The sequence below is a fragment of the Colossoma macropomum genome, unplaced genomic scaffold, assembly GCF_904425465.1.
Source record: "Colossoma macropomum unplaced genomic scaffold, Colossoma_macropomum, whole genome shotgun sequence".
In the NCBI taxonomy this organism is placed as follows: Eukaryota; Metazoa; Chordata; class Actinopteri; order Characiformes; family Serrasalmidae; genus Colossoma; species Colossoma macropomum.
This window is the reverse complement of record NW_023494794.1, coordinates 6,645,858-6,670,214: the sequence shown is the minus strand read 5'-3', so window position 1 is coordinate 6,670,214 and position 24,357 is coordinate 6,645,858. Positions and strand designations below refer to the sequence as shown.

Sequence of the window (24,357 nt, the reverse complement as noted above, 5' to 3'; positions counted from 1 at the left end):
TAAACATATGAGTAATTTGATTGGTTGAGAAGATACTAATTAATCACCAGAACATCCTATTTACATTCCACTTCAGCCATGTGACTGACGTAGGTTGTTGCGCATTTCTTCAGGAACAAAGGGTCTTCTGTCATCGATCATACAGATCTGCATGTCTGGGATTAGAGTATGTCAGAGCGGTCTGGTTTTGCACAGTCCACTTTGAATGATTCTCTTTTTCCAGTATGAGAAAACGTATAGGAAATATTGTGACCGTTGATTTGTATAGTGTCCAACAGTGTCCCATTTTTACAGTATCATAATTTAAAAGCAGTTTAAACTTCAAATAAAATCATAAACTGCACACCTGCTCTGCTTGGACACAGCGGTGAGAAAGTTAGGGGACATTTTACATCAGGGTGTCTTTCAGAAGCAGTGGAGAACATGTCTCCAGCTGTTGTTTCCCAGTTCCAGGCCTGAGTATAAATCAAACTGAGCAAAAGCAGGAATGAAACCAAGTAAATCATCTCTATTTGGTGACTACTTTATTGTCCATTACTAATTCCTCTGTTGATGTGTTGTTGCTGTTTATGCCTGACATCCTGAGCCTTGTTTGGTCTGCTGTATCCACCACATGTTTAGCCAAAGTATTGGAAACATCTGGGGAGGCATTCATGATGTTGATTTCTGGTGTCATGGGCAAGTTCAACAGTAGACTACGACTGGCAGGAGCGCACCACCAAACTACAGTAAACAATGACGCACAATCTGTATTTGTCATTTATACAACATTGATTCACAGTCGTTATTTCCATGTAATCACTGTTTTGCACAATTACTCTTGTCAGATTCAGGGCTTAAACTGTGGACCTTCCAGATTTGATCCAGGGCCTATTTTCAGGACTGGCTCTAGCTTCCAGGGGCCCCAAGCAGGACCCACCATGCACCCCCCCCACTCCCTCCATCCACACCATAAAGAGGAAGCCACACTATAAAAAAAAATGTAACACATGATCACCACGTGAAGTAATTTTTTTAGGTTGAATTGATGAAACATTTTTATGTAAGTAATATCAATGACCACCACAAGCTACCTATATTATATACGTTTATATATGATGATTGAGTGTTTGTTTGAGGTTCTACTAGTTACTAATTACCCATATATAAGACATCTATATATATCGCTGCTGTCTGAGGGAAACCTCATATTTCCATTTTTGTCGTTTTTCAGTTTTTGACATAATTTGAAAGTGCCTGTTGCCCTTTATATTGTATGTAAATTTCACGATGAATGGACTAACAGAAATGTCCCAAAATGACTTGGAAAAAAAAATCTGGTTCCGTTAACTTGCAGTAAAAGTAAAGTAGGTTTTTTTCCTTTTCCTGTAAAGTTGTTATTTTCGAGATACGAGGTTTTCTTCTGACAACAGTAATATACACCGATCAGGCATAACATTATGACCACCTCCTTGTTTCTACATTCATTGTCCATTTTATCAGCTCCACTTACTATATAGGTGCACTTTGTAGTTCTACATTTACAGACTGTAGTCCATCTGTTTCTCTGCATACTTTATTAGCCCCCTTTTACCCTGTTCTTCAGTGGTCAGGACCCCCATGGACCCTCACAGAGCAGGTACTGTTTGGGTGGTGGATCATTCTCAGCACTGCAGTAACACTGACGTGGTGGTGGTGTGTTAGTGTGTGTTGTGCTGGTCTGAGTGGATCAGGCACAGCAGTGCTGCTGGAGTTTTTAAACACTGTGTCCACTCACTGTCCACTCTATTAGACACTCCTACCTTGTCAGTCCACCTTGTAGATGTAAAGTCAGAGATGATAGCTCATCTGCTGCTGAACAGCTTGTGTTGGTCATCCTCTAGTCCTTCATCAGTGGTCACAAGACGCTGCCCACAGGATGCTGTTGGCTGGATATTTTTGGTCGTTGGACTATTCTTAGTCCAGCGGTGACACTGAGGTGTTTAAAAACTCCAGCAGCACTGCTGTGTCTGATCCACTCAGACCAGCACAACACACACTAACACACCACCACCACGTCAGTGTTACTGCAGTGCTGAGAATGATCCACCACCCAAACAGTACCTGCTCTGTGAGGGTCCATGGGGGTCCTGACCACTAAAGAACAGGGTAAAAGGGGGCTAGAAAGTATTCAGAGAAACAGATGGACTACAGTCTGTAATTGTAGAACTACAAAGTGCACCTATATAGTGAGTGGAGCTGATAAAATGGACAATGAGCGTAGACACAAGGAGGTGGTCATAATGTTATGCCTGATTGGTGTATATCCATATATGGATATCAAATATGACCTACATTGACATATATAGATTTCCCTTATATCCAACTTATATTAGTTGCATATGGACATTTATCTCCAAAATGGCAAATTTACAGCACAAGGCAAAAAAGGTCATTTACTTTTAATAAAAGTTAATGCGAAGAGATTATATTCCAAGTATTTTGGAGCAATTTAAACTACACTGGGATGTGTTCAGCCAGGTATCAGACACATGTGTATGATCTATTTGTAACGCATGCATGTATTCCCCCACCTATCTGACATGTGTGTATGATCCGTATATTATGTCCTTAATTTGATACTTACATAAATGTACACAACACAAATGTGCATGTATTTTAAAATGTATGCCCGACACTTTATGATATGTGTCCATATGTCTCGTATATCAGATTTCCATATGGCACAGATAACCTTCTCAGCATTCTGGATCCAGCGGACTGTCAGGGGGAAACCCCACAGTATTTCTTGTCTACTCAGCTAACTTTAAGCTTAGTTCGCACTGACTCTCATGGCAGTGGTGACAGTTTTGCTTTTTCATTTTCGCCAATACTTAACAATCCTTTGCTACCCTTTTTTCTCCAAACAAGATGAGCTGAACTACTGTCAAAGAGTTTTTCTTTCATCTGACCACAGTACATTGTTCTAAAACAGCTCTGATTTGTCAATGCTTGTGTGCAGAATTTAGCCGTGTGTAACGTGTCAGAATTAGGCAATGAGCTACAATGCTTGGAAACTACTTGACTAGTATGAAACTGCAGTGGTACTTCATAGTACATCCAGCATCTGTCAACATGCAAAATGAAGTTTGTGGGGTCCATGATTGAATGCTAAATCTCAAAAATGAGATGTGTGAGCAACAGCATAGCTCTTCAGTAGTTCTTCAGATCTATGGGTAATGTGTTACATACAGTTCTACAGAACATTTTTTGTTTTACCACACAAAAGGGTTCTAGCACAACAAAAAGTTTTTCTATTGTTACAAGCTTGACATGGTAACAATAGAAGAACCCTTTTAGGTGCTATATAGAGCCCTTTTCAAAAATGTTGTACATGGAACCATATATAACACCTTACCAATCAATCTGAAGAACCATTTCGCAAAGAACCCTTTTATCATACAGTGTTCTTTGAGTGTTCATGGTTCTTTATAGAACCATGTTCTTTACTAAAGAACCCATCTTCTTTAAGTGTGTCAATGCATTGATACAATTTTTCGATGCAGCAAAAAAAAATGTGCCTTGTGTTCATATGTTTATGTTAAAGGAATAATTTACTGGATTTTCCATTTACCCCAAATGCAGTTGATCAGCCAAGGTATGCCTGATATCCAAATTGTGCTCCTTTAGTTTAGAACTGAAACTGCTAGAGCTAACGTTGCTAAAAAACACTGGGAGTCAATATTTACCCAAACCGCTTTTGAAATGCCTGCAACTTCTCTCAGCATATCCAGGTTTTAATTCAAGACGCACAGACACATCGCTGTGGTTTACACATTATGACACAGTATGAAAAATGAAAAAAAAAGAACTAAAAAGCTAATCTTTATTTGCTTCTAAATATAGAGGAAGGATTTTCTTCCTGCCAAACTGTGTGTACAAAAATTATTTTAAGTATTCCGATAACACTTTGCTGTAGAGGGGTGTTCACAAGGCTACATGACACATGCTCTTTATTATCTTAACTGACAAACATTTATAAAGATGTCTGTTATAAGACATCTTATGATAGACATCTTTAAGATGCTTTTGTCAATATTGTCAAGTTGACAAAAACACTGTCAGGTGACATTTTTTTTTCTTTTTTTCTTTTTCTGACATTGTCATGACACTTTTTTTTAGGCAAAATGACAACTTGTTATGACAACTGACATTGTAGCTTAGTGTATATGGCAGTGATATAATGCTGATGATGAGACCTGGTTTAAATCTTTTTAGTGGTACTGAAACTTAGACTTAGAGCCGCATGAATTGCTCACTTTTGTTCAACCAGCCCAACTTGGCAAGCTATGTCTTATCAGCATTCACTGTGACAGACACTGAGCTACAAAATCTGTCATTTCACCCCAGAAAGTATCTCGACTCAACCTAATGTCAGAAAAAATCATGTTGTCATAAAGGGCTTATATAGGTATCATGGAGCCGTATGAATACAGTCGTACAGTATAGTGTTACCAGTATTTCTGTTATGAGAAAAAGATGATAGACAGATCACAGTAAGGAAAACAAGAAATTTCATGTTTATGATGATGGTGAGATGTAGAGATTTGTTTTGTCAAATGGATGGGAAAGAGTTTCTTTTTTGCAAGACAAATTAAGAGAAAAATAAGTGAGTTTAGAGAACTTCTTTATTGATAACTTAGATAATCATTTCTGGACATTATCTGGACATTTCCAAATATAAAATTGCCACTGAAACAGGCTAGGTTTAGTCAAGGGGATATAGGGGAGCTATAAAAATGATCATGAATTTTGCTTTGCCTATAGTTAAGCAACTGCACAAAATGTCCAGTCCTTCTGAGTCACACATTTTCATTGGAAGCAAATGGTTCTTCTGAGTGTGAACAAGCCTAGAGTGTTCCACGTGGAAGGCCATGAGTTGGCAGGCTTCGAGTGGCCAACACAAACGGAAGGTACCAGTGCCTAGAATCCCATATTTGTTCATGTTTATGTCCAAAATGACAGAGCAGATCTGTTTTGTGTCTAGAGAATAAGGCTCTGGAGAACAGGATTAAAGGCTGCAATGTCTGCAATGACCCTGTTGGCTCTGTTGTTACCTAATAATATTTATTATTATTAGGGTCCAAGCAGCTAAGATGTTATTGTTAGTTTAATTTTACATTTTTTTTTATTTTCTTCTTCTTCTTCTTCTTCTTCTTCTTCTTCTTCTTCTACATCAAAATAGAGACCAAAATTTGTGGGAACACCAATTTGGAGAAAATGAAGCAGTATTCCCTGATGAGAATGCCCTTTTTATGTTTTGGTCCATATTCCCTGAACCATGAGACATACAGTCAAAGTTGAAACCAATTTTGCCAACTAGTCCTAGGTGTTTTTGCTGAGCCTGAACCTCAATAACTAGTAAATATATTTCAATTATTTCAGACACCAATGAAACATTTGAGTTGAGCTTAGTTAACAAAAGCAATCACTTTGACAAATTCTTACAACAGAAGGACTTGGCTGATATGAAAAAATGTGACCTATAGCAATTTTGAGAAGCAAAAAATTCTGATATTGGCCCATATAATTTAACATTTAAAATAAGCATTAAAGGAAAAATTAACAAACAAACAAACTACAGTGATCTTAATTGAACAGTGCTTTACTGACTGATGGGATTGTATTGTGAACTGTGAAATGGCAAATATGACCTCAACTCAAATTCCTTAATCTTAAATAAACAGCTTCTTCATAGTTTTGGTTTCCCTTTCATTCTTATTTTTCTTAGTTTTCATTAATTCATATATTCATGTTATAACAAATTATTCTCAGCTAAGGTTTAGGTGTGGATGCAGAGATGACTATTTGAAAGTTTAAAAGTCTTAATGACTAGCATGTGGGATTTGAGCCCATTAAGTCCTCAAAAGTAGTTTTCCTTATGTCAGAGGCTTGTAATAAAATAAAACACATTTTGGTGGTTTAATAGTAGGATTTTGCCCAATATTGACAGACTAAAGGTTGCACAATATGTAGGTTGGAGATATGAGAAATGAGGTTCATTACATACTCCTTAATGTTTACATATATGTTTGAGCAAACCGCAGTGGCCTGTTTTGCAAGAATTTTTCTCTGCCTTTTTAAAACCAGGTGTGAAATTGCATTAGGGTCTCAAAAGACCTGTTAATGGTGGCAGCAGACCTGCATGAGCCTCAAACACATGCTGAAAGAATGCTTGCCATCAGAGTAACCCAGCATCCTGCACCTCAAGAGTTAGTTGGTGGGTCCACACGCAGTCTGCATGATCAGCTGCAGTATGAATAAACTGAATGTTAAAATTCTGGTGCGTTGTGGGCGCATATTGCAGTCGCATCAACATATGTATCATTGTACATATATCTGGCCCTTTCTCTGCAGAGACATTGTTTCCTGGAATGCATAATTATCTATTTGCCAGCTTGGAAAGCAGGGGAAACATCATCTCATTGACACATCATTAACTGGGAGGATGCTGAGAGAGAGAGTGATGAGGAAATACAATATTTGGCCACAAAGCACTGGCAGGGGCTGACTTGCATGGTGGAAGTGTTGGTTTCTACGCCTTATCAAAAGCCATGCACAATGTATGTAATGTTATAAAAGAGTTTAAAATTAAAGTGACGTTATTATTTATTAATTTCAGCATTTAAGATGATGCCAGAATTACTAGCGATGCAGCTTCAGTAGTCACTCTTCCATGTCTCATCAGTCAGATTTGAATAAATCCAACTTAAATCTAAATCATTATCAAATGGAGTGAAAAGCTGGAAAAATTCAACTTCTCTGCTGGATCTGGACTGTAGGGTCATTTCAGACAGCATGGTGATTGACACTTGCATGAATGATCCCGTTGTCACAAGCTCTTTTTTATGCTTTTATTTTCTGGCAGAAGTCGGACTCTGAGTCTGTGTGGGACTATGGATGTAGAGTCAGGTTCAACCAGGAATGATGACAGTAACTGCAGAAGTGTTAATGTCATGGTGCTAAGTGTTCATTCTGAATGCAAGTACTGTTAGCATTTGTTGAAATTTAGTTTTATGGCAAGATGGCTACAATAAGTGACAAATCATTTAAGCAGGGCATTTGTTGGCTACGTTACACCAGCTAACTAAATTACTTGCTTTCTTAATTTACTTGGACACACTACCCCCAGCTCAGTCAGTCCAAAATTGCTAAAACCATAAACAGATCTACAGAATAAGTTGCTTATTCAAAATGTAGGTCAAGAGCACTCCTACTTACTGATGTACCTCCTGGTGAGGTCTTTGTTGATGTTGAGCTTTACCTGCCAGACAACTGATGTCTGTGTCTTTTGTGTCGTGGATGAGTTGAGCATGCAGTAGAGCAATCATAGACAATTTGAGAGACTTCTCTTGTGACATGAATGCAGTGGCATCTTTCACTGGCTTTAGAGCCTTAATAGCAACATCTGCTTCATGGACTTTTGTGTCATTATTAAGTTTTGGAAGGAAATAAAGAGGGTATATTCTTGAAATGGAAAGAAATTGGTCTGTCAGGAATTGTTTTTTTCCATGGTATCTAGGCAGCTAAGCAAGCTATTCAAGAACTATTAAAAAGTCCTAATGTTATTTTATTTTTAGTATAGTTAGAAAGGAACAGTGGAATCAACCAGTCACATTTTGATTTTCAATAGGCAGGACCAATTTTGTGAGGGGGAAAAAAACATCACTTTAAGGTCCTGGAAGTCCTATATACGTCACTGACTGTGAAAACAAGCAGCAGCCGAATCAGTGTGTTGTTAAAAATGGAAAATGGCAGCAGCTCCATGCCAGAGCTCACTACTGAAAAAGTCACTGTGAAACTGCTACAAGCTAAAACATGCTAATATGTCTGTCATACTTCATACTTCAAATGTTCAAAAAATGTTCATGCATATTGACATTGGCTTAGCATTAACAAACTACTTGAACCCCATGGGGATGCTAACAGAAGTTAGCATTATCATAGAGCTGGGGTTTTTTCTTCATGTTTTGACAGAGTTTTGGCTGGAATTGAATGTCTAGCTTTGACAGTCATGGTTTGCCACTGGTCTGATCCTCCCCAATGGCCTTGACACAGTAGGCAAATCGTTTTGAGGCCAAATTCGGAGTGTGAATGTTACATTTCATGTGTTTGAAATAAGACAGCTGTGCAGCAACATCTATATCTCTTACCAGAACTATGGTATAGCTCTAAGACATCACTCTTTTTTTCTTTTGTTCTTTGGAGATGCAACACATGAGCTGCAATTCATAGATGTCCTCACATCACATTAGTGCTACCCTATTTACCTTCAATGATTCCAAAACTTGAAATTTAGTTTTGCTGTACAGCATGGGTATTGCTGTGTGACTGAAGTGATGGCAAAATTGTATGTTGTACCGTAACTAGAGTTTGCATAACATTGCGACTAACTGGCAGCAACAGTGCTGTTTTTCTGGATCGAATGTACAATGCAATTTTACTTGTTCATTCTCATTCTTTCATTCTTTCCCATCTACTTCGCAAAATCCAAAATTTGCAGATATGGTCACTTCCTGAGGCTGCATGTCTGAATTTGTCCATCTTCTCATAAGTAGTGTTAGCTTTGTGGAATTCATCATACCCTTTAATGAGTTGAAACTAAAACTTAAGAAAAACCAAACTTTTTGATTTGATGTATTTATTATATATAAACTATACATGTCCTTTATTTGAAGAAAAAAACTAAAATTTCTGGAAAACCTATGTAAAGTCCAGTTATGATGTTCAGTTACATGCAGAATCTTACAATGCATCTAAGAGTCACTTATTTTCCCCATCCCTATGCCAAATTTGGTGCGAGTTGGCCTCCAAAGGCACTACAATGTTCACTTTGCTCACAGGTAGGTAAATTTCAGTATACTAAAATAGTGAAATGGTGTTGGTTTTAAACAACACTATCTAATTACTGTGTCAATATATTACTTTTTTCTAAATTTCACAGGTAATCAGGCAGTTTAAACTATGTTAACCACATTAGCATGAATAGCTTAACAGTCATTGCAAAAGTGAGGCGATGATGTGCTTGGACCCCACCGATTGCCACAGCCACATTTCCTCTTAACATTATTACTACTAGTAGGAGCAGTTGTAGCTGTAGTTTGTATATTCTACGTTTAAATTTGATTAATACTATTACTGGTTAATGCATTTAAAAGTCAGATACTCTGGTATGTGTCCTGTTGAGACACATTTCTGAATGAAATGCGGTATCAGTGAGGGTCTCTGAGTTAGCAGAGGGTTTTCACTTGATGATTGATGAGGGTGGTGGGAGGGCGATGTGAAACACGATTTGGCTAATATTAGTTTTCCCCACATGCTGGTGCACAGTGACAATCAAAAATCACAAGGCATTTTGGAGCTGTGAGTATGTGGGGGGTCTTTATCTTTCCTTTGGCTGCTGTGTTTAATTCTTTGTCTTGAAAGCTTAATATACAAGGCTGTGCAAAAAGTCATCACCCTTAATTTATTTAATATCTGGTCAGAACATCCAGTGAAAACAAGCTATTCATTTTTAGTATCAGGGAAAAAAGCAGAGAGAAATTTACACAAAAGCCTCAATAACTAAATATAATTTTCTGCAGTATTTAGTGTGTCCTCTCTTTTAAGGAGACTTTTTATCTACAGGGATATTTTTCCACATCTACACAGTTCAGTCTTAGAGGGTGGTTGCATTTTCTGCTTTTCACGATCTCAAACACATTCAGTGATGTTGAGGACTCTGGGGTGATCAGTCTGTTTTCTTCTTTTTTGTCTATTTTCTTTTCTCAGTAACAGCTTCTTGACAGCTATACGTCCTTTCAGACTCATAGTGTTGTGAGTAGTCTTCTAACAGTGGAAGGATAGACAAACACCTTTTGTCAGTTCAGATGCAAGAGTGGAGCTTGATTTTCTCCTCTCTCTGGAAGATGAAAGCTTTAAGCACTGTTTATCTGAAGGGGACAGTTTTGGTGGTCTACCAGCTCTTGTGCTGTTGTTAGGCGACGGTTTGCCTTATATTTAATTTCCTTGTAGAAATCTTCAAAAAAAAAAAACCCATAATGGGCATTTTGACTGGAAATTAAATAAATTAAAGGTGGTCTCTGACTTTTGCAAAGTATTGTATATGTACTTAATATGATTAAATTTTATTATTTGCAGTGTCTCTGTTCTCTCTGCCTTCTTATCTCAGAAGTAAAAAAAAAGCTGTCACACAAAAATGAGTAAATGGCTACAGAGTAATTTCTGCTGCATGCAGGAAATAAAAAGATGGAAAGGCAGTGATGGGAAGAGAGAGAGAGAAAGTGGGAGAGAGAGCACCAGAAAAAAGGGGCGTTTTAAGGGCAGTCTTTGTAATCCACATGGGTCTGACCAAAATTCTCCCCCTCTCTTTCTTTTACGCTTTCTTCTCTCTCTCGCTCGCTCTCTCTCTGCCATACACGCGCACACACACATATCAGCCCAGAGGCAAGGCACGCTCTGATGTGCGGAATACAGACGCAGCTTTAGCTCAGCGAACAGAGGCACGTGGAGAGGCAGACACAGACAAAGCTGCCTTTGCCTTTTTTTTTTTCTTTTGCTCAAATTTGATTCACTGGTTACACGTCTGATTTTGCTCAGCGGTGCTCTGTGCAGGTAAGCTTCAGTGCTTTTTTTCAAAATAAGTTTTTTTGGGGCATGATTTTGCTTAAGCCTTTGAAGTCCACCTCAATAGGAGTCTCAGACTCAGGATGCGCTTTCAAACGGGTTATACTGTGTATTAAAATCTCATATATTTAAATCTAATCTATCTTTACTTGAGAAATCTGCTTTTGGTGCTTGTCTCTACTATAGAGCCCATGTCATATGTTTTTCCTGTATTTTATTTTTCCATTATAACATTTGTGTGGATTTATGTACCAAAGCAAGTCATTTTCCAATATATTTTTCATCCCTTAGACTTTTTTTTGTTACTGTGCCTTTAAGACTGACTGCTCTGTTCTGATTGGATGCCCTGTCCAAAAAGCCCTGCTTGAACCCTGCTGCATAACATAATTTTCATTTAAACCTTGTTCTGACAGTCATGCTCCAATTATAATCAGTGAACCTGTCTATACCCACTGCGAGCGGCAGAGCGCTGTTTTTAACGGATGCCCCATTTCTATTTCTGATCTGTTGCATTGCTTGCCACTTCACCTCAAAATGGATAAGGAGAAACTCTGTCAAGTGGAGGAGAGGAGGGATCTCTACGGCCCTTCTAGTAAATATAATAAAGAAGGTTAACAGAAAGAAAACAATGTGAAAAAAATTGTCAGTGCTGGAAGTTAAAGGTAAATAGGTAGTGTTGTAGCTAACTACTCGAGGTCTCAAGACTGTACATGAATGATCTCTGACTTCTCTCTGTCTCGACATTATTTGAGATCAGATGAGTCCAATGCCCCTGTCTGAGGAAACTGGAAACTGAACTTTTTTCTGTTATTACTGAATATCAACAAAAGCTTCAAACAGAATAAAACAGTCCTTTATCTACATATTTTAAAAAAAATCTGTTTTGCTGGTTGAGGATCTAACTGATCCTTTCCATGAAGGATTAGCTGGATAGTATTTGTCTGATGTTCATTGGTTCCAAAATTCAAACATCAGAATCAGATCAAAATGTTAATATTGCTGTTTTCATTTATTAAAAAACTGGATGTGTTGTTTGGTTTATATTTAGTAGACTTCAGGTGGAGAGTCTGAATATGTTGTCGAGAAAAAGGGACAGAGAAAAGATACAATACAAATATTAACTGTAATATAATAATAATTCATTCATACTTTTAGGCTAAACTTTGTTATTTTACAAAATATATAAAAAATCATTCATTAATATTTATCATATGAATGTACAAATACAAATTTTTACACATTTTCTTCTTTTCATTTTTATATTCTGGAAAAATCACGATCAGGTCTCAGTCTTGTCTCGGTCTCAGCCACTCCTGGTCTCGGTCATGACTTGGATTTAACTACTATGAAGTCTTCAGTTGGAATCAGTGTGTCCAGGTTTTGGTCTTGACTACAACACTAAATTATTGTTTGCTTTGTGTCACTGATTAATATGGATACTTAGCTAGTAAGCTAAGTAGACTTACCAGATACAACCTGCCCAACTAAGTAATGTAGCTAGGATACCCAATGTCACATGGCGCCTTATGACGGCATGTGACATGCTTTTTCCAATGTTATGTGACAGTGTTCAAGTACAGTGTTCCTGTAAATGCACTGATTTTTAGGAGATCACAAAAACAGTGAATTCAAATTGGGCTGTTTTTGCAGCTTATATATGGACCAGAGGACCGGGGAGCAAATAACATGATTTGAAACTTTAACTTCAAACTTCAAGAAAATCATTTTGCCATGATATGGACCCTGTGAAAGAAGAATCCTCATTGCTTACTGTTCACAGTGACATAAGAGAAATGTCTGCCTGTAGAATGAGTGAGAAACAGTTTATGTGTGTGGTGGCAAAGCATTAAAATGATCTCTGGGTAGTGTGGGCGGTGGTGAATAGAGAGCATAAGCTCAGCAGTTTTACTGATGAAAGTATTTCTCCGTGTTCAAAACGTTGTGCTGGACTCGGCCGTCTAAGACAAAGGAAGTTCTGTTATTTAAAGTTAGTCCTGTCATTTAAGCAAATTAAATAACCACCGCTGTGGTTTACTGCTGTGAGTCAAGCCTTTTTTTCCATGTGCAGCATGCTATCAGTCTGCTTGATTCCACAGTGATGCATATTTTCCATTACTAATAGCCCTATGGAAGCATGGACAATTCACACTGAAATGAGGCCTGCTGTATGCACTGAGTTGCCAGTTTATTAGGTGCATCTACATTGTACAAGCACTTACTACCCATTTTATCAGAAGCGCCTTTCATATAGGTGCACTTTGTAGGTTTACAGTTATTTAGTGGAGCACTTCTGTTTCTGCACAATTCATCAACCCACTCTACTCCATCCATCAATGGAAAGGGACTGCCGGAGGACCTGTGGTAGTTCCTTTTTTCAAGACTACATGGACTTCCACTAAAACTTTATCATAACATGGCACTGAAAGGGTTATCAATGTACCTATTACTCATAACCATAAGTATTTTTAGCAAATAAAAAGTGTGAAATTTCCTCTCGCTGCAGTCTGGCAGTGAGAAGATTTAACAAGAGCTGCATTTGATAGACAGCACAGTCATGAATGTGTTTGCCAAAGCCAGTGGACACATCTCATTGAACTGTACTGAACTGTACTTTTACTACATCATGTTGTACTGCCAATGCTGACACTATAATATGCATGACTGACATTGTCTTAAGCATTGTCTGCTGTCTGTTTAATACGCCCTCAGTGCTGCACTCATTTGTAAACTAGCATTAGCATCACTGACATGTTGTAACTTGATGTAATGTTTTTTATGGTCTTTTTCCATCGCAAAAATGTTGTGAGTAAACTTTATAAATATAATAAATGTTCTGATTCTTTGATTTTCTTTTACAACCCCAATTCCAAAAAAGATGGGATGCTATGTAAAATGTAAATAAATGTGAATAAAAACAGAATGCAATGATTTGCAAATCTCATAGACCCATATTTTGTTCACAATTGAACATAGAACACATATCAGATGTTGAAAGTGAGACATTTTACCATTTAATGAAAAACATTAACTAATTTAGAACTTGATGGCAACAACGCATCTCAAAAAAGTTGGGACAGGGGCAACAAAAGGCTGGAAAAGTGAAGTCAAGTCAAAGTTTATTTATATAATGCTTTTTACAAGTGTTGTCACAAAGCAGCTTTACAGACAAATCCGGGTCCAAGCCCCCGTGAGCAAGCCAAAGGTGACAGTGGCAAGGAAAAACTCCCTAAGAGCAAGAAACCTTGAGAGGAACCAAGACTCGAAAGGGGAACCCATCCTCCTTTGGTCGACACCGGATAGCAAATAGCGTTAAAAAGTAAGTGGTACTAATAAAAAAACAGCTGGAGGAGCAATTTGCAACCAACTCACATGACTGGGTATAAAAAGAGCGTTTTAGAGAGGCAGCGTTTCTCAGAGGCAAAGATGGGCAGAGGTTCACAAATCTGCGAAAAACTAAAAATTGGGGAACAATTTCAGAAAAATGTTTTGTACATAATATCATCAAGAGATTCAGAGAATCTGGAGAAATCCCTGTACACAAGGCTGACGGTCAATATTGGATGCTCGTGATCTTCGGGCCCTCAGACAGCACTGCATTGAAAATAGGCATGATTCTGTACTGGAAATCACTGCATGGGCTCAGGAACACTTCCAGAAATCACAGTCACGTGCAAGTCACAAATACAAGTTAAAGCTGTATCATGCAAAGAAGAAGCCATATGTCAACATGTTCCAGAAATGCCACCGTCTTCTCTGGGCCAAAGCTGGGCTGAGGCAAAATGGAAAAATGTTCTGTGGTCAGATCAATCAAAATTTGAAATTCTTTTTCGAAACCACAGACTGTGTCCTGCTGACGCAAGAGGAGAGGGACAATCCAGCTTGTTATCAGCACACAGTTCAAAAGCCTGCATCTCTGATGGTATGGGGTTACATTAGCGCCTGTGGCGTGGGCAGCTTACACATCTGGAAAGGCATTATCAATGCTGAACAGTATTTAGAGGCTTTAGAACAACATATGCTCCCATCCAGACAACATCTCTTTCAGGGAAGGCCTGAAAATGCTAAACCACATACTGCATCCATCACAACAGCATGACTTCACAGAAGAAGAGTCCAGGTGCTAAACTGGCCTGCCTGCAGTCCAGACCTTTCACCAACATTTGGCACATCATAAAACAAAAAATCCAGCAAAGAAGACTGAGGACTGTTGAGCTGCTAGAATCCTACATCAGATAAGAATGGGATAACATTCCTCTCCCAAAACTCCATCAATTGGTCTCCTCGCTTCCCAGACATTTAAAGACTGTTAAAAGAAGAGGGGATGCCACACAATGGTAGACTTAGCCCTGTCCCAACTTTTTTGAGATGTGTTGCTGCCATTAAGTTCTAAATGAGTTAATGTTTTTCATGAAATGGTAAAATGTCTCACTTTCAACATCTAATATGTTCTATGTTCTACTGTGAATAAAATATGGGTCTATGGGATTTGCAAATCATTGCATTCTGTTTTTATTTACACAGCGTCTCAACTTTTTTGGAATTGGGGTTGTACTTGTTAAGGCAACTGTTACTGGTAAAGCATTTTGTAGCTTTTGAGAGTGTGTATTATAGCAGCTAAAGCTGCTTTTTTTAAGCAGGAGCACAGACACTGCTGTTGTTGTTTGCTGATTTTAAAAGATTAGCTGGAAAATAGATTCACTACGATTCAATGCTCAAGTTTGGAATCCATATTTTGAATAAAATCCACCCCACATTTGTTGCTTCTCAAAAATATGTTTGAGTTAAACATCAAAAAATACCTCTAGTTTATGATATTTATATCTACCCGGTCCAGATCATCCACTGGGTTTTATGGCCGCATGCCTAGGGGTCTGAGCCATGGGACCCCCGTGAGTAATTTTGTAAAAATCTAAACCACTGCTTTAAATCAGGGTGGGAAATTTATTAATGGCATAGTGGATAAAAATGGATAATTTCTTATGACTGAACATAATCTAGACACTCTCCATGTCTTTCCTAAAGGTCTGTTTCATTTTTCCCCCTAATCACTGCTTAGCAGCTGTTACACTGTCCACCATTACTTCGAGCTTTCAGGTTTTTAGCAGTGAGCTAACATTCCTGTGAATGTACTTTGAATTTAAGCTCCAGATATTCAAAAGATGTGCCTGGGGGATCTGTAAAAGCGAGACCTGATAGTTCAACAGAGCAGAGGATGCCAAAGTAAATCTAAAATATCAGCCACCTGAGTTAGAGAGAAAAGTTGCATAGTCCTTGTTGGCAGTGATCTGAAAGCGGTCATCAGAGGTGAGATATAAATGGGGAAAGTATGATGGCAGTATGCTTAAGCTAGGATGTTTGAAAGGCTTGTCTGCTTTTTCTTCTTTGTTTACATTTCAGCTGTTAGATTTTAATTGATGTCCTCTTCAGTGGGGTAAATGTGTTGCTTAGAGTGGATGCATGCTTTATAAGGAAGTGTTGCATTGCTTGTTGTGTTAAGCTGTGCTCTGGTTAATGTGGCCATAATAGTTCTATTCTTTGTATCAATTGGGAAAAAAAAATGTGTTTTTAGTATGACATGACAAGCTGCCTTACTATGCTGTCATTGTAGTGCTGCAAAATCCTTGTGTAACCTGCTGTGGTGATATAAAAAATTCAAAGACCACCTGAAAAAAGGTAGCCATGTAGCCACTAAATATTTGTGCCCAGAGGCCAAAAACCTGATGACCTGGGCCTGATATGTACATTTTAGTTATTACTGAAGATAAAGTAACTTTGATTTAATATGACAAGTGATTCGAAACATTTGAATGCAGTACTTTATATGTAGTAAATCCCACCCCCCATAAGATTATTACTTGTGCATCCCCTGTGTCAAAACGCATCTGCTGCCACTGCACAGGACCACTGCTGACCAGGTATTATTGGGGTGCTGGATCTTTCTCAGCACAGCAGGGACCCTGGCATGGTAGTTGCTTGTTAGTGTGTTGCGCTGGTACAAGTGCCTCAGGCACAGCAGCACTGCTGGAGTTTAAACACATCACTGTCATCGCTAGGAAAAGTCCAGCCAAAAAATATTCAGCAGAAATTCGAATTAATAGAGATTGAGAGCTGATGATCCACCGTCCGAATAACATCCGGTCAGCGGGGGTCCTGTGGTAATCCAATGTTGTTCCCTTTTAGTCAATCAATCGGATAGAGGGGCTGATGAGTTGAGCAGTAACAGATGTGCTACAGTCTGTCATTTTAAACCAACAAAGATGTAATGAATTGTCAACTATAGCTTATTATACAAGCTATTTATAAGCCATTTTTTAGAATGTTTAGAGTGGCTAATTGTAGTTTCACTGTCAACCCCCTAAGACAATTGTGTTTTTAGTTTCAATTCTATAGGTGTTTTTTAAATACACATTTGTTCAGGCTAACATATCATCACTATCAGAACAATCTTCATATCTCCAAAATGGGAAGCTGTTCGAGGACAAAAAACATTTTTAACTTATGATGAAGGTTAAGGTAAAAAGATTTTATTCCAAGTAATTTTGTACCATTTATATTGTCCCATTCACTGTAAATTTTCACACAATGTATAGGGCAGTAGGTATTGCCCACCTCTAAAACTTATAGGGGTCAACAGCTTGAGATAGTAAACATTGAACTTGCAGCCCACAAACTGTATAATTTCACTGAGACCCACATGCATATATGCAAACCAGGAGCATAGGCATGGGTAATGCCTAGGCCTGCCCAGATTAATTGCAGGCCCACCCGATCAAATGGGAAAAGAAATGTAGAATGGCATTTTTTAAGATAATGACATTTCATTTGGTTTCTGTGTGTGCTGTCATTGTATTATGGCCAATGAAATGATCGCATTTTCAGGCAAGCTCAGCCTTCTTTTCTTAGCCCTCTAATCACTCCTTCACAACCATTGCTTTCCACCATTGCCTCAAGCCCCTAAACATTTAGGTATATATCGGCCAATATATGTCGGCCTATTGATGCACACAATATGTTTTTATGAGGTTTGGACACATCACGTCGGGTGGCATCTGGAAACACAAACAAAAAAAATTGTGAAGGTGCTCACACTGATGTAGTTGTATTACATTAAACATATATGAAAAGAATGTAAAAGTGAACTTGATCTTGGTGTTTATTGGCTCAGTGCAATGCGCTTTGTAGTGTATTTGCTACCCACTGCTACACAGTGGTGTGCGGTGGTCTTCTGGCAGAATGACAGGTCAAGTAGATCTAGTAGCCCTCTTGGCAGTTTGAGATGCACTCAAGCTTTTTGTCTTGTTCAGTTTTTAACCAGAGTGACGTAGTTCGGCTCTCTAGATTCTGTGGTTACGTTATAAATTTGAGCTGAGCGAGTCCAGAGGTGGAATCTAAACTTGAACCCCGTGAAAACTAGAAAAGAGGATGGTCACTTTGTGAGAGGGCATTTATTTTGTCAGAAAATCCACACTTAATTCAAGGAAATAATGTGGGATCCCACCAAGTTCAATTTTCTTTCTCGTGTGGGAGGCCCCTTTCACTCTGAGCAGGAAGTCTTGGACCCCCTTAGTCCTCTTTAATTTGAACCCTGGCCTTTTTTTGAGCTACTACATCAATACTGTTGGCTAGTACATTGTTTTTCAAGAAGGCAGGGAATAAGCTGAATCATATTTATCACGAATATGTATATTTTATAGCATGCATCCTGCATTATGCTCCCAAGACGATTCATAGGAAGTGAACTTAGTAAAAGCCTCTTGCTTATCTGGGTTGGATTTGGTTGTATGTCTGAATCAGGAGCATAGGAAAAATCTACTGCATTTTCCTGTTTGCAAAGACACAAAGTGACAGTAACGTCGAAAGTATGCTTTGAAGTGAGTTCTAACTTGGAGACTGTATGTCATCTAGTTGGCACATTCTCTTCTAGCATATGGCATATCAACAGGGATGGAGGAATCCCGTATTTTACTATTATGCTGATGTGGTACTTGTAGTTCTTTCACAAGCCTGAGCCAAGGAACACGCATTGACTGGACACTTCCTTAAGTACACCTCATTGTGTCTACACTGTCCATTCTATCAGCTCCACTCACCATGTAGGAGCACTTTGTAGTTCTACAATTACAGACTGTAGTCCATCTGTAGGTATTATTTGGGTGTTGGATCATTCTCAGCACTGTGGTGACATTGATGTGGTGGTGGTGTGTTAGTGTGTGTTATGCTGGTGCGAGAGGATCAGTTTTTAAGTGTTGCTGCTGGACTGAGAATAGTCCACCAACCAAAAATGTCTAGCCAACAGTGTTCTATGACCACTGATAAAGGGCTAGAGAATGACCAACACAAACTGTGGAGCAACAGATGGGCAACTGTCTCTTTCTATTTACACACTTTACATCTACAAGGTAGACCAACAAGGTACGTGTGTCTACTAAAGTAGACACAATGTTTAAAAACTCCAGCAGCACTGCTGTGTCTCCACTCATGCCAGTGCAACACACACTAACATACCACCACCAGTTTGTAATTGTAGAATGACAAAGTGCTCCTATATGGTAAGTGGAGCTGATAAAATGGACAAAGAGTGTATATAATGAAGATGCTTAATGAAGTGGCCAGTAAGTGTGTGTATATTACAAAAAAAGTTTTTTTAGTATTTACCTTTATTATAGCTTCCATTCTTTTTATGAGACTTGCTTTCATTTTTTAAAAGAAATCTGCAGGAATATTTTTCCATAACTTTAAAGTTTGGTCTTAGAAGTTAGTTGCACTTTCTGTTTCTTACAATCCAAGTGGTCCCAAACACATTCAGTGATGTTGAAATGTGGCATTTTCAGTTCATTGTTCTTAAAACACCGGCAGCTTCTTTGCTTTGCAGTTTTTCTTTTTTTGTCTGGTTTCTTTTCTCAGTAATGAATTCTTCACGGCTACACATCCTTTCAGACCCATAGTGTTGAGTTGTATCCTTTGTTGAATTTACCATATTTAAGTGTGTTCGCAATAGAGAATGTATAAACTTATTTTAACTCAGAAAATCAACAAATCATGTCATCTGACCAGAGGTGTTCAACTTTTGCATACAACCTTAAACACCTTGGCAAAGAGCTTAATAACTAGTATGCGTGATGCAATGACTTCGGATGATCATTTTTTGCAATCTAATAAGAGCTTTCCATTATCTTCTCTGTCAGGAAAGAACATGTACCTCCATGTCTGTTTATTTTTCTACATCATTTGGACATGACAGCTGTCCTTTACATTGTATAAGTTATCAGGCGCACGCCATATAGAAACAGGTTTGGTTGGGTACATGTGAAGCCTTCATTCTCTTATTCTGTTTAATGTGTACTCAGTCTTGTTATTGTCTTATAGCTTTGGAATAGGTAGGATGATGACCATACTGCTGCCAGCAGTAGGCTATAGCCTGGTGTCAAAACATTGTGGGACATAATGATATCACTTAATGCTTTTTACTTTTACTCACCACATTTCAAAAGTAAAATCTGTACTTTCTACTGACTACATTTTCAAACCAGACTTGTTTCTTTTTATTTATCTATTTTTTAAAGGCAACTTCTTTTCAGGCACCTCATCAGGCTCCAAATTATTATAAAATCAAAATCTGACAGGATGTGAAATCGGAACGGTTGGTGTTGGTCTCAAAGAATCCCTTTGAGATATACATTTTCACATTTCTGCAGGTCACCTGTGCTTCCTGCTGCTTCTATAGCTACCAAGATCATGGGAAAAGGTTGAACAGAGAGGCAGCAGATGAGACTGATAAGTCATGGAATCTTAAAGTGATACAAAAAAAAGTATATTTAGGGGCACATACATTTATACAGTTATACATATAAAATGTACACCATACTTCAACTTCTAATGGTGTTTTTTATTACTTTTTTTTAACCAGAGTACTCGTACTTTTACTTGAGTAAGTTATGTACTTCTGCCACCTCTGGACATATCACATTGTTACGTGAAGCCACTGCGTCTTTTTGAAGTACCGTTAATGTGCTTTTGTTGGACATCTCAACACACAAGAGAATGCTAACTGCCAATTCTTTTACATCAGCTAAAAGTTGCCTATGTTGGCTAGCTTTGCGCTGACTGATTGAGTACAGGGAGGGACATCCTACTCATCCAAAGAAAGTGAGACCAATTATTAACTTCTTAGACATAGTATTAAGTGAAGGGGTGCCAACATTTGTGGCACCCAAAGATTTAAGAAAAATATATATTTCTTTTACAATAAGACCTAGGTTTCTTCTTTCAGTCACTATAATTACTACTTGGTATTACAGTTATGCCTTTCTGTCTCGTAATAATAAAGTATTATCCCACATTTATGACTTATCTTATATTTGTGGCTTGCTATGTCATAATGAGATTCTGTATCTCAAATATGATTTAAGCATCTTAATTATGACTTGCTATTGTATAATGAGATCCTACCTCATAATTATGACTTAGTATCTCATAACATGACTTAAAATCTCATGATTATGACTTAATATCTCATAACATGACTTACTATGCCATACCTATAGGTAATGTTCTCATTAAGATTATATTATTACACTGTCTCTAATGATGAGTGATTGCAATATAATGTAAATTAAATTGTTAATTCATGCTCTTGTCATCTCTTTTCCCCTTGCCTTTAAAATCTGTACACAGATTTAGCCTTTCTAAGTTTTGGGGTTGTGGGGGGTGGGGGAAAGGGATATTTGGGGGGGGTGTTCACATGGCATTACAATTGTTTCTGAAATGAAAGGCCCACTTTTTGGCAGGCTGGGTGAAAACTCAAAGTGGTCAGCTAGCCTACGTCATGAACACTTCAGATCAAACGGAAGGTGGGTCTTCAGTGGCAGAGGATGGAGGAGGGATTTAGTGTTGCATTGGTTGAGTACTGAGCATGGATTAAAATTATCATGAAAAGCAGCTTTTTTAGTTTAGCTTGTTTTTGCTAGTGGAACAATGCTTGGTAGTAATACTAATCACCTCCTAAAAGTGCCAGAGCTTTCTGCCTATACTAAAAAGTATGAAAAGTATGTGGACACCAGACCATCACACCTACATGAGTTGTTTGACATCTCTTTCTACAACCATGGACATTAATATTAAGTTGTCCCCTCTTTGCAGCTGTAAACAGCCTCTACTCTTCTGAGAAGTCTTTTCGCAAGATTTTGGAGTGTGTCTGTGGGAATTTGTGCCAATTCAGTCAAAAGAGCATCACTGCTGTTGGACAAGAAGGCCTGGCTCGCAATCGATGTTCCAGTTTATCCCAAAGGTGTTCAGTGGGGTTTAGGTCAGGGCTCGGTGCTGGCCACTGGAATTATTATTCACCAAATTCATCAAACCATGTCTTTATGGACCTCACTTTGTGCACAGGGGCTCAGTCCTGCTGGAACAGGACAGGGCCTGCATCAAACTATTGCTACAAAGTGGGAAGCATATAATGTCTTTGGAAGCTGTAGCATTAACATTGCCCTTCGTTGGAACTAAACCATCTACACCTCACTCAAACCCTGAGTAAGCAGACCATTTTCCCTTCTTCACCTTCTTCTCCTGGCATATGCCAAAACTAGATTCGTTCATCAGATTGCCAGATAGTGAGGCACGATTCATCACTCTAGACACTATGTTTCCAGCGCTCCAGGGTTCAGTAGCAGTGTGCTGTACGTCACTCCAGCTGTTGCTTGGCGTTGTGCATAGTTATTTTGTGTGCTGCTTCTCAGCCATGGAAACGGTTTCCTGAAGCTACTGATGCAAGATTCTTGTGCTGGCGTGGCTTTCAGAGGCAGTTTAGATGCAGCAGAGGATGGGCAATTTTGCATGGTCTACTGCTTTGTGGCTGACCTTTTGCTCCTAGATGGTTACATTTCAGGGTAATAGCTCTTACAGTTGATCAGTTGATTTGATGTATCACTTAGCAAGAAGTGTGCCTGAAACACCTGAACTTAATCATTGGGGGTGTGTCCACATACTTTTGGCCATATAGTGCAGTTCCAACAGAAACCCGTACAACAAGAATCAGTGTTAAAAAACTTCCCCAATGACTGATGATGCTTTAGGATCACCATGTTCCTGTAAAGAGAAGCACATGCTTTTAGACATTCAGAGCCACCATGACAATCGTCAAATAGAGAGAAAAGCAATGTGTAATTACTTCTCTGACTGCAAATCTTAAGGAACAAAGACTTCAGCCTGGAGTCATTAAGATGTAAAAATCATTCATAATGGTACAGTAATGATGGTAGTCACAGAACACACAGGAGAGAAAGTCAGGATCCCTTTTTTATGATAATATGATTGAGAACACATTGACTGAGCTGGTGTCCAGGTTCTTTCAAATGATTTGCTTTTGTGTTCCCAAGTGAACTGTATGCTTTCAATCTTCAATCGCACTTTTTCCTGGCAAACTAAACAATGTGACTCAACTGTTCAGATTATGACTTCTAAGGCCTGGTGTAAGAGTACACCAATGGGAGAAACATGAACACACATGAACAAACAAACATTTCATTATTATATAATTCATTTTAGTTCATTGTAAGTTCACATGTAAGTTTCTTTTTCTCAATGTTCTAAGGACGAGTGCAAACATTAGAAAGTTCATATTCGTGTTTAAGTCTGACTCGATGCCTTCCTGCCTGTGCTGTCTTGTAAGTCAGTGCCTTAGAAGGCAGCATTGTCCTCTGAGTCAGTGCTGGTGTTTTCTGCTATTTTTCCTAACCGCATCAGTGCTGACACAGAGGATTATGGGATATGTAGGCAGCAAAGGATGCATCTACACTGCCTTCAAAAAAACGGCCAAACGGAGGAACCTCAAGAGGCAGCATTTCTTACACACATTCTATTCAGCCATGACTGGGTGCCTCAGAATACTGTCTGAGTAGGGAGCATTTAGTAAATTTCAGACACAGCCAAAGTTATCATTCTAGAGTTATGAGGTTTTGTTGTGACAGCAGCAGTCCCAAACAAGAATTCCAAAAAAGCTGACAGTAGGTGAAATGCATTTGACCTGTATTTGAATGAAAATGGTACAAAGACAAGATATTTAATGTATAATTGAAACTGAAAAGTTAAGATGGGGCAATTTAAGTCTAGGAATATTGTGAAATGTTCATGAAACATGTCAAACAGGTGAAGCTGTCATGCTTGGGTACAAAAGGAGCATCCAGGAAAGGCATGTGCCAAAAATGGATCAGGATTTCACCCTCTACAGTGCATAAGATCAAAAGTTTCAGGGACTCTGGAGAAATTTTAGCGTAAAAGACAAAGCCAAAAATCACAATGAATGCTCAGAATCTCTTATGGCACTGCATTACAAACTGGCATGCTTCTGTGATGGATATTACCACATGAGCTCAAGAATACTTTGACATACTGTTGTAACTAAACACCATTCATCACTGCATCCACAAGTCGTCACTGTCCAAAGAAAAATATGTATCTTTTCCGATTTTTTGACATTTTTTCACTTTTCTACATCATTTGAGCATGGCAGCCATTCTTTACATTGTGTGAAAAGTTCATGATGAATGGACCAATCAAAATGCACCAAAATTGCTTAAAAAAAATCTATTTCCATTGACTTACATTAAAAGTAAAGAACGTTTTTGCCCTCTCCTGTAAAGTTCCTGAACACATTTTGGAGCAACATATGCCGCCTTCTAGATGCCATCTTTTTTAGGGACGTCCATGCATGTTTCA

The 24,357-nt window shown here is 38.4% G+C and overlaps 1 protein-coding gene across 1 annotated transcript in view; it reads left to right on the top strand.

The window, feature by feature from the left end:
• The first annotated feature begins 10,381 nt into the window (after window positions 1–10,381).
• zmp:0000000846 (tenascin) overlaps window positions 10,382–24,357 on the top strand; it is a 74,677-nt gene continuing 60,701 nt past the window's right edge. The window contains 1 exon segment of the mRNA XM_036579978.1: window positions 10,382–10,632. The gene's annotated coding sequence lies outside the window, so the exon portion shown is untranslated.